Below are 11,386 nucleotides of genomic sequence, written 5' to 3' on the forward strand. Positions count from 1 at the left end.
TCAACATGGAGTGGAGAGACTTGAATTCAGTATTTCCAATGGCTATTATTTATTGTACATTCTGTCTCAAGAATTCCTTACTGACAGTTCCATAGTCAGCTACTTACTTTAACATATGCCTACAGTACTAGTCAGAGGTTCATTTTGGGGTGAAACTATGACAATTTCAATAAAAATTTGGATTCAGTCTTACCCAAGTATGATCTTGAATCATCTACATTCTTCTAAATCAGCCCATCTATTTTGCATTCCTGTCTCAGGGTGGAGGTGCATATTTATCTACAAGTACAGAAAGAGTCTAAAGACTCAGAGAAGTTCAGGTTCTCAAGACTGAGTAGAACTTGAGTTTTGAAAATCAGCAACCATGAGTAATTCCTCCCTGGTTTCAATAACAACACTTAGTGAGGAATGAGACAAGTTTACTTTTAGGTCGTGTCCAAAATAGCCTTGTCAGTAAGAACCTATTGACTTGAACAGGCTTTGGAAAGAAATGTAATACCAGAAAAAAACACACTCATGGGTCAACCTCAACTACTTGACTGGTTTGTTATGCAGTTATTTTATGGTCAAAGTGCTGAGATCTGGTGCTTATATAATGTTAATAAGCCAAAGTACACGATGTATAGTGAGTCAGAAAAGCAAATGTGTGCAATCTGCCATTCTCAAATGTTTAGGACTTGGCACTTACAAGAGACTGAGATGCTAATGGCTCAAATATTTGGCCATTTGTGGAGGTGGCAGGGTGCCTTGCTGGGACCAGGTTTTGCCCCAGAAGGGCAGGAGGGGAGGTCTTGAGCATGTAGTGGCGAAGCCTGTGGTCTGCATGAGACAGAGGGGTGAACACCAGGGGCTCTGGAGTTTGAGCCAGATAAGGGAGATGGCTGATAATAGCAGACCCTGTGAGGTGGGATAATGCTTTTTATGATGTCAGTCTCCTCCCTCCAGCCCACCCTGGGGGAAGTGTCCCACACCCATATGGGATATTCACATTCATTCTCAGGCTGTAGAATGTTCATCTCCTCTTACTGGGCATAGCTGGTTCAACTGCACTGACATGGAAGGGGGTTTCATGTCTTAGAAGGGCTCATAAACCATCAAAGATGCCCAAAGCACCCCCCAACTCATTTCTGGGGCCTTCCAGCAGGGGTCTGTGCATGATCCACAGTGCTGCAACAGACAACGTAAAACTTCCAGCCAGGGGAGGTAGTGGGGTGTTTCCCACCCAACCTCAGTGTATTTTAACCAATTGGACTTTGTGTTTCACAGCAATTCCTGACTGCAACCATGACTTTGACAAACAGACATCGAAACTGCAACAATCAAGTCTCATCAACAGGTGGCTATGTCTTTCTACTCCTATACTTTCTTTCTCTTTTTTTTCCCCATACATTTTCTGAAGTGTTGTTTTTATTCCTTTATATTGCTGCATTTCTGCAGATAATAACAACCAAAATGGCAACATACTTGCTTTCTGTTGCAACCAAACTAAATAAACCATATACTAACATAAAGCATAAATATATATATATGTTTATCCATAAACACCAATCATTCAGTATCATTTCACTCTAAGGGAAACCTAAGGGGTTAGTAGATCCCCCTGAGGAATCTATTACAAGAACCTGAGTTACCCTCACCGACAGGGGTAGGTTGAGACAGCATTCTGTTCATAAACCTCTCCAGTGTTTAAAAATTTATTAAATTAAATATAAGGAAACAAAAGGAAACCTGCTATGTCTTATTAATTAACAGGAAATGTCAACATTAAGTGTAGTAATTACTTGAAATGTTGTGATTGTTTATTTGCTTATTTGAAATTACTTTTAAGGAAATAGTAAGTGCAAGTGAAAGGAAGATTGCCTCCTGGGGATGTAGCTTACTTCAAATGCCAGTGACTTCATTCAAGATACAGAAGGACAGTGGTTTCATAAGAAAATGATAGGCATTTCTTTCTTCTATTTCTAACCAGCATTTGGAATAATGCAATGGAAAAGATATTAAAAATTGTATTTGAAAACTTCAAAAGAACAGAAGAATTGTACATGTAGCTTCTGAAGAGATTTACATTGGATGCTTCCATCTTTTTCAAGTCCCTTGAATACTTGAGACTCTCTCTAAAACAATTCTATCACTAGAATCATAGGCAGAGATCCTTCTCAGGGGCCATGCATTTGAAGTCCTAAAAAGAGATTTTTTGGAACTATATTCCCAAACCTGATTTCAATCATAGTAGTATTAGAATATGATTTCCACTATATTGGCTGACAATATTTAACATTTCTACTGCTAAAATAGTTCAATATAGACAGCAATGAAAGCATTAACATATAATCTTGTATATCTCTGAATAGTTGAGCACAGGGAGTAGCATAGAGCATACAGATGAGAATGACATGAAACAGACTGTGAGCTTGAGCTGTCATTAGGTATTATCAAATCACCTTCTAACCCTATCACTGAGAAACTCAGCTCCTTTGGGCTTCCATTTTATGGGTACTAATTGATTTGCAGTGTTACCAAGTGATTTTGGGAATGTAATGTAAAAACATTAGAAAGTACACATATCAAAAAAAAAAAAAAAAAAAAGGCTAGCAAGAAAAAGAAAAGTATACAAAAGTTTTGGTCCTGCACAAAGAACTGTAATTCTAATGAGGTTTTTGCACCATTTATAGGAACCTCAGAAAAATTAAGCACAGCAGGGATCTGTGCTGTCATTAGTTACAAGACTAGAATACTATACAGTAGCAGTAATTCCCTGCTCTTTGAAGTGACCACATTGCTACAGAAAAATACCATCTGGAAGTTTCCCCTGTTTCTCCATAAATGACATTTATATGCTGGAGCTGCTCTAATAACCTATTCTCAAAAGGTGAAAACACTAAGCAGATGTGGGTCAAATTGAATTGTTTATATGGCATAGACTTCAGACAAGCAAATTAGACTTTTATTTTCCCCTACTAATACTACTACTATACTGTGAAGTAAAAAAGCACAGTAAAAAAAAATAAAATAAAAAAATAATCACAAACATACAAAGCTAAGACTCCACCATGAACCAGAACATATAAGCTGGATATCTAGAAAAAGGTACTAGATTATGTTCTTGGAATCATAACTTGGAGATCTCAAAACATCAGATATTGCTTAGAGAATCTTCTGACCCACGAGATACATGCCACTGAACAAGATGAAGCTTTTACAAAGGAGTTAAAAAGGAAAATGTAAATTTTAGATTCCTCATCTGGATATGCATTTTATAATGCCAAAAACTGAGATTCACATTTGTAAGCCATACATCTGTTCCCATTACCAACAACTGCAGAACTGGTAACGGTTATATTTCTATTTTTAAAAAGCAGCGTTCTGTAGATTCACACCAACATCACTAGTTATGTTAAATTTACCTAGAAAAAATCAGAGCAGGGATAAGTACTTAGCTGACAGCAAGAAGACCCAAGTTTTGGTCATCAGTGTGACAATCAGGTGGTGTTAGGCAAGGTCACATGTATTCCTTTTTACTGTCTTCAAGTATTAAAACTATCCTATGGTTATTTCTCTGAATATAGAAATATTTGAATTGAAGTCAAATATATGAAAGAACCTCAAAATACACTATGCCATAAAGTTAAAAATTATTAAAAATTGTTTCAAATATCACAAATGCCATAAAGTAAACTTAAGACATTGCAGATGTTGGGGTTTATTTCTGCACAATTAAACCACTTACAAATATATTTTTACCTATAAACATAACAAGACCTTTGAATATCATCCAAACTAAGTGATGAATCAGTGAGGTTTTCAACTGCTGCAGTGCCCACTTAGGCTAAATAAATTCTCTTTTTCTACCCCCTCAGAATCTTGTGAGGTTTTTTTCTCCTGACTTACAGAGTTCCTCCATTTGTCTTAGATGCTGTAAGACATTATAGCTAAAGTTTCAGAAAGGGGAATTCTCACCAGATAACAGGCAACTGATGCTGCTAAAAGTGGCACTCATTCCCCCAACCCACTCTCTATTAAATTGGCTCAGCAGCCTCATGAAATTTCACCTTAAAAGGACAATTAATCCTTTGACCCAATAAAGCTGAGCCCTTAATCCATACCGTATCACTTCAGGAACTCAATTACATTGAACTGTTCAGTGAACTGTGATCCTAGTCTTTCTTCATTATAACTCCTTTTCAGTTAATTTATAGTGAAATATTTGGACAGATTGTTACAATTATCTACCTTCTCCTATCAGGAGCTTTTCCTCCTTCTCTATGAATGATTCCTTATAGTCATAGTTTTTTACACAGCAAATTTTACCTGTATGCTAGCAAAAGTAGTCTTTCAACTTTATTTTTTTTTAATATTCTGCCTATAATTTTAATTAAATTACTTGTTTTTATTTTTACCCTGGTTTTACTTTCAATGCTGAGAATTAGTTCTTGTGTTAGTAAACTATGTAAACTCAAGCTAAGTTTTAAGCCTCTGCACTCACAGATTATATATAACAAAGTAACATTCTTTACAGGCACATCTCTGAGCTATTCTTGAATACTGAAGAAAAAGTAACTTAGTTGTCCAGACTTGTATTGTTCTAGGGAGAACTGCTGCTAAATCTTTTGATATGGGATAAGCCAGACCTGTTTTGTGAATAACTACTGCCATCTACTTATCTTTCCTAATGTCACTTTGATGCTTTTCATGTTATTGAGATCACACTAAGCTGCACTGTGCTGAAGACATTGATGGGGAATTTTTTTTTTTTCATATATGATCTTGGCATAAAATGTTTATAATAGGTAAATCTGTATTAATCCTTTCTGTGGATAATAAGGCAGAGTGAGCAGTTCTAATAAACTGTGCCACAGCAGCAGTGCATTTATACTATTAAGCATCTTGCTTCAGTGATTCTTGTCCAGCCAGGTCTGTGTTCCTCACTTGAATAAATAACTAAGGGAAAGACAAAAGACAGAAATGTAGAATAATGGATAATTTTCTTGGTGGAGAGAAGTAACCTTTGGAAAATTGAGAGGGTCTATGTGGTTGAGCATACTTATTAATGAATAATCATTAATTGAATCACTAGAAATGAGAGTGAATAGAATGTTCAAAAAGCAGCCAATGACACAAAGTTGGTCAAGACAAAGTATATTGATTTTTTAACAAGAAAACAAATTAAATTTTTTAATAGATTTTAAATCATTTTAAAGGTTATTGATGAGAGAATTTTCTGTTCTCAAACCCAAAATCTAGTCACTTCCAATAATACACATTACAACCAGAACCTTACATTTCTGAATTTAGACTCAAGCTATCATTTCATTTTTGCATTCCAAACTTTACCTTTTAGGATGCAGTGGGGTGGCCCTGTATAATAGGGAGTGCTGTAATTGTCTAGAGCTAATGATGGTGATGACAGGGTTGAGTATTTATAGACCAACAAGGCAGACATCCTGGTGGGAGTCTGTTATAGACAATTTATGACCTTTGAAAAAAAGGGCAGGCATCTTAGGAGGACTACAAGTATCTTGTGAGGTTATGCAGGCAGAAACTTAGAAGGGGCAAACCCCCAACAAGGACTTAATCTGGTTACTGCCCTAAAATACAAAAAGAATATTTCTATAAATACATTAGCAACAAAAGGAGGACTAAGGAGAATCTCCATCCTTTATTGGATACAGGGGGGAATACAGTGATATAGATAAGGTACTTAATGTCTTCTTTACCTCAGTTTTAATACCAATAATACCAATTGCTCTCTAGGTACCCCTTTTTAGCAAAGCAAAATGGTGATTAAATCACATAACCAAGGCAAACCACTCATGAAGTTTTGGAATGGAAGAAAGAGGCTATCATTTTCAGTCTATGTGAGTCACATTGCCTGAGTCAAAATGATGAATTGTAGGAATGCTGAAACTATGAGAATACAGTGTTTGGGAGAAAACTCTTTCCCTAGCTGTATATATTTTATTAATTCTCTTCTTTACTCCATTTGCTCTGCTGTCTCATGTCTGAGCTGTATCAAGGCAGCAGGGAATCAGTCACAGGTGAGGTCATGAGGAGCAGGCACAAAAAGAAGCACAGGGGAATGAGCTTTAGATAAACCACACAACCTAGAACTAGTAAGAATGCTCACTAGCTCTGCTCTGTTTACTAAAAAGGTGTTCTAGAAACACTCCTTCCCAAAGCAGCAGTTACAGATTATGACCTAGACATGCATATTACTCTGCTTGCAGTGACATTTATTTCCATATGCTGTTTTATTATTCACTGTTTCAACTGTGTTATCATAAGTTGTTTGTGGACTATTAAGCAGGACAAAACTGGGTATGAGAAGCACTATTACCTAGCTTAGCTGGGTTTATGAGGAGGCAACAATGTGATTTGGAGCTTATATCCACATTCAGATCCTAGTGTGCTGTTCTAAATTCTCACAGAAAAACAGTCATAGAAAATCTCTTTATAGGTTTCAGAAGCAGGAGAGAAGTCAATAACTAGGAAATTACATCTGGAGTGGCACATTCTCAAGACCTGTACAGATTCTGAAATGCATTCTAAAATCAAATGATGCTGCCTTCCTGTGCAATCTGTGAATAATTTGTGACACACATTGAACCTATTTATACACAAAGACCTTGTGGAGGAGAGAGGATTGTTTGTACAGAAGTACCTCAATATATGTATTAGTGAAAACATACAGTATGCAATAGCAACAAAACTGGTAGGTACCTCTAAATAAAATAGTAGATTTACTGTCTAATAAATTTGATTTTGAAGGCTATTCTAAGACATTAGAATAATAGAAAATAGAAAAATAGAATCATTTTACTCTATTATTATTTTGAATTACAGTGTATATATTGTCAGAAATGGGCATTTCAAAAGTACACTTGCAATTGTTTAAGATTATCTTTCATAAAACTCACTTGGAAAAACCTTAACACTTTTGGTGGTGGTGGTAGTATAACAGCTCTGAGATAAATCCTGTTTTCTGAACCACTCTCTCTTTTATTCCTTTTGTTAATATTGCTTCTTTGTTTTCTCTTGGCTTATATTGAAGTGCTCACTGATGAAATATATTAACTTTATTTAGAGGTCTCACAGTTAATTTATCAAATAAAATGATCCGGGAATCATAGCTGATAGGAATTAAAGCATTTTTTTTGTCCTTAACTGTGCCTGAAGACAGAAATCAACTTGACAGATCTACAAGCAATCACTTCTTGAAGGCTTCCAAAGTGGAAAATCCAAACATTATAGGCAATTTATTTCAGTTCTTTATTATCTTCACCCTTAGCAAGTTTCCAATTATATGTAGTAGAAAACTTCCTTGCTGAAATCTGAACTGTATAACTCTTGCCTGATCTTACCTCACTGTGATGAACAGTTCCCTTCAATTTTCCTGCTGCTTTTTATGTATTAGAAAACAATACTGTTCTCTGAAAGTCATTTTTATCTTCTCTTCATGTTAGATAAGCCCAGTTGACTTAGTCCTTCCTTCTAGGAAGAACTCTAATATTTTTCCTCATGTTTCACTGAAATGTTTTCCCTTTTTAAGGTGTAGTTTATTGCTGTAGTATATTCTGTTTCTCTGGCCAGGTTGGACAGAGGTTATGTCTCATCACATGAAATTCACCTGATCTCTAGTCTTGTGGAATTGATTCTAAAATGCTGTGCATACAATGGGTCTACCCATGCTCAGAGTAATCCTACACATTCTCAGTGACTGAATGGCATTGGTAAAACTATAAAGATCCTTTCTCTTACATCAAAACTGAGATATCACATGGTTCAGTAAGAAATTCCAATTACAGTGGTTTACATATCAATATATTGATGATTGTCACCTTGATCTGCAATTTATGGGTACAGTTCTGATTTTCATAGCAATTAGAAGTGAAAATACTAGCAGTCTGACATCTATATTTAAGGAGCTACAAATAATTCTATTAAATATATACAAAACATAAATAGAAGGGAATATTCAGCTCTGCATGCTGATAGGCTCCTCTTCTGTTACTATGGAAACCACAGTGGTCCTCAAAATAGGCAAGGTACTTCACCCTCCAGTCAGATAACATTTAAAATTTTGTTTGGTTTTTACTAGCTGCATAATGGAAACTCAACCCTCAAACAAAATTAAGTTTATATGTGCTCTAAAGTATATGAAATACAGAATAAATTTGCACACATAACAATGATGATTTCTAAGAAGGGAAAAAAGAAGTGGTATCTGAATGGTAAGGCTTTTTAAATTTAACTTTTCAGTTTAAATTAGTTGGAGAAAAGAGATTTTATTTCACCACTAACTCATCATTTTGGAATTTCTCCCTGATATATTTTTCAAGTTTGTATCAATCTATTTGTTTTAGAGCAGGAACTTTTTAGACTTAATCTTTAAAATAACACAACCCTAAGAGATCACAATGAATTGGGGGCAAGACCTTGTAGAAATACCTGGTTGGTATTCCAAAGCTGAAATGCAAGCGTTCTCTGGACAGATCAAACTTCAAATTTCCTTCCACCATGGTAGAGAATTCAGATTCAATGTCAATTGATATAATTCTAAACCATATATTCAACTTATCCAAAATACTTACCAGATGATACATAAACTCCTTTAAAAACTCCTTGAAAATATTGCCTCCAATTAGAACCATAATTAATGAACTACACATTTATTCAATTTTAAGGGATTAAAAACATAATTATTTTGGTTCTTGACTGCTAACAGAAAAGCAATTTATGATATTTCCTTTCAAAATTAATAGTTAGTTTTTCCTGAACAAGGATATTTTACATCCTGAGAAAGATGGATACTTGATGTATTCTGGTTAATTATTTTTGTAAAAAGAAAGGTGAAGAATATGCTAATAAAGTTAGTATGATTGATTCTCAGATATATGAAATAAAAATAAAGATTGATGTTTACATAGAATTACCAACATAAATAAATCAAATATAACCCCAATAATTGATAAAATATTTAAGAGGCCCACATTAATTCAGGCCTTCTAAGCATTTCCTTTCCAAGATAACAGCAAGAGCTAATTAAAATGCTTTGGGTTTCTTTTCCTTTTTTATTTTTTCTTTTGTACCAGTCCTGCAAGCAGAGCATGTGCACCACTCTTATACAGCACATCTCTTTCAAATTTTACAAATACTCAGCAGCAAATAAAGATCACAAAAACTATATTCTCATTGCTTTTTCCTCTTTTTTACAGGCAAATTAGAAGCCAGAAACAGGTTTTGTAATGCCTTCTAAAGGGCTCTGATATTATCTGCTCCAAATCCTGTTTCTCAGTGGCAAAAGTGTCTTTGACTTCAGTAAGGGCAGCATTAGGTCAATCTTGAGCTCTTGGGCAAATTTCATTCTGTCATACCAAGCAAACTGGATGTAAGCAGCAGGCAGATAGAATGCCCCTGAATTTTATATAGGAAAAGGGCCTGAGTTTTTCCTCTGTATGGGATGAGCTCAATGCCTTAAACAGGCACCATATTCATTAGTACCTTTTACAAATAGAAAGAAATAAAAGAAAAAAATTCATTTAAAAAGGTCATACAGGGACTTTTGTCCAAGGTTGGAAATTTGGATATTTGCAGTTTTATGTTTAATCCATTCAGGATGAAATAAAATTGGTAGTTGTTCAAAATTCAGTCAAAAATATAGTCTAATTTATTGAGGCTATCCAAATCTGTCTCAAACCCATCTTGATACTGTAAGCTCAGATATCTGGTCTCACAATACACTTGCTACATAGTCATATCCTAAAATACAAATCTTACTCTGGACTACACAACCTTTTGATTTATTTTAGACACAGAGGAGAGAATTTTGTTTGGCTTGGACTGTTCATGCTGTCGTTTAGCCACTGGCCTGAGACTTTGTCTTTAGAGCCAACTTCAATCTACAAAGCCTTACTGTCAGAGTAGGCTGATCATTGGGTGAAGTTGATTGAAATTCCACACAGACACCAGCAGTGAGAGACAGCAAGTGGAGGAAAAAAGCTGATCAGTAAGAAATATTGAAACATTTCAAGGAGAACTGTTTTTCTAGAAATGACACCACAGATGTGAGCACACTGCAAAAAGACAAGGCTTTTAATTGATAAAGATGGTTTTGCCTTTCAGAGAGATGCTGCTTTGTTCAATATATAATTTCATGCCCTAGGAAAAATCAGAGTGAAAGAAATTGCCAAAGATACTAATTAAATATTGTCAAGCCTAAGATAGATTTTTTTTTTTAAAGCTATCTCAGGACACAGCTAGCAAAATGCAGACAAAAACCAAGAGATCAGAATTTGCTTAGCTGAAAAATGTCAGACATCAAAATAATACAATAAGAATCAGAAAAAAACCAACCAACCAAACAAATAAAACAATAAAAATCAGCCAGATGTAGAACTTAAGAGAACTGATATTTACACTTACCTTCTGTCACACATTTAATACTCAACATTTTAAAGTACATTTATAATAGCAAAAATACATTTATATGTGCTTATTATGGTGCTTAAGAAATCCTTTGGATTGTTGAAATTATTTAGTCCTCAACCCTAGCATTTATAAGTAACCTATGTATGCTTACAATTTATAAAGTATGTTCCAGTGTGCTTTTTTCCTTAAAGTAACGTTCAATTGAGCAGGAAGGAAATAAACATTATGTAAACCAGCTAATATAACAGCTAAAGATTATAACTTATGGGCAAGAAAAGGGATTTTTTTGATAAATTTTTGAAAGGGAGTAGAAGTAGCAGGATTATATGAGCCTTCAAATTCCAGTTGCTATAGCAACTGGTGGTATTTTTAGCCATCATAACAACTTTAGCAATTGTAGAGAATATCAGTGCTGCTCTCTCTAAATATCAGTGCTGATCTTCCTTTCCCTGTTTTTCCAAATAGAAGCCCGTATGTTGCTGCAGCACAGAAAATTCTAAATAGTGTTTTGCACATACAAAATAACTTGCATGATATTTTGACAGCTTTGCCTCACCTTGCATGGAAAAAATAAAAAAACAGAGGCCAGAATTATTTGGCCTTTTAATACAATTATAGAAAATTTAGGAATTAGTATTTAAACTGTATGGAATTCGCTCATTTTTGAAACAGGCATTTAATTTTTTTCTCATTCTGTAGGTATTGGTAGCCACAATTTTTCCAATTCTATGTCCTTTTAAGACATATGTCTCATTCCCTATAGTTTCCTCCCTATTATAAAGCTCACAATAATTTTCTAATTACAAATTTCTTTTACACAAAGAAGTCACTTAGAGGAAGGCAATTCAACCATAAACCAAAATTCCCCAATTATTTTCTTGCTATAGGTTGCACATGGGACACTCTTCATTCTTAAGGGAAAAACCTTACAGAAGACAAGATGATTTTTAGATTTGTTTCC

At 34.8% G+C, this 11,386-nt stretch overlaps 1 long non-coding RNA gene across 1 annotated transcript; it reads left to right on the forward strand.

The window, feature by feature from the left end:
• The first annotated feature begins 970 nt into the window (after positions 1 to 970).
• On the forward strand, positions 971 to 1,984 carry LOC111928354 (uncharacterized). The gene is made up of 3 exons (XR_002864049.2): positions 971 to 1,181; positions 1,267 to 1,336; positions 1,829 to 1,984. It is a non-coding gene; the product is annotated as an uncharacterized LOC111928354 (long non-coding RNA).
• Positions 1,985 to 11,386: the final 9,402 nt, after the last annotated feature.

Source organism: Cyanistes caeruleus, chromosome 5 (genome assembly GCF_971803275.1).
Source record: "Cyanistes caeruleus chromosome 5, bCyaCae1.hap1.1, whole genome shotgun sequence".
Lineage (NCBI taxonomy): Eukaryota > Metazoa > Chordata > Aves > Passeriformes > Paridae > Cyanistes > Cyanistes caeruleus.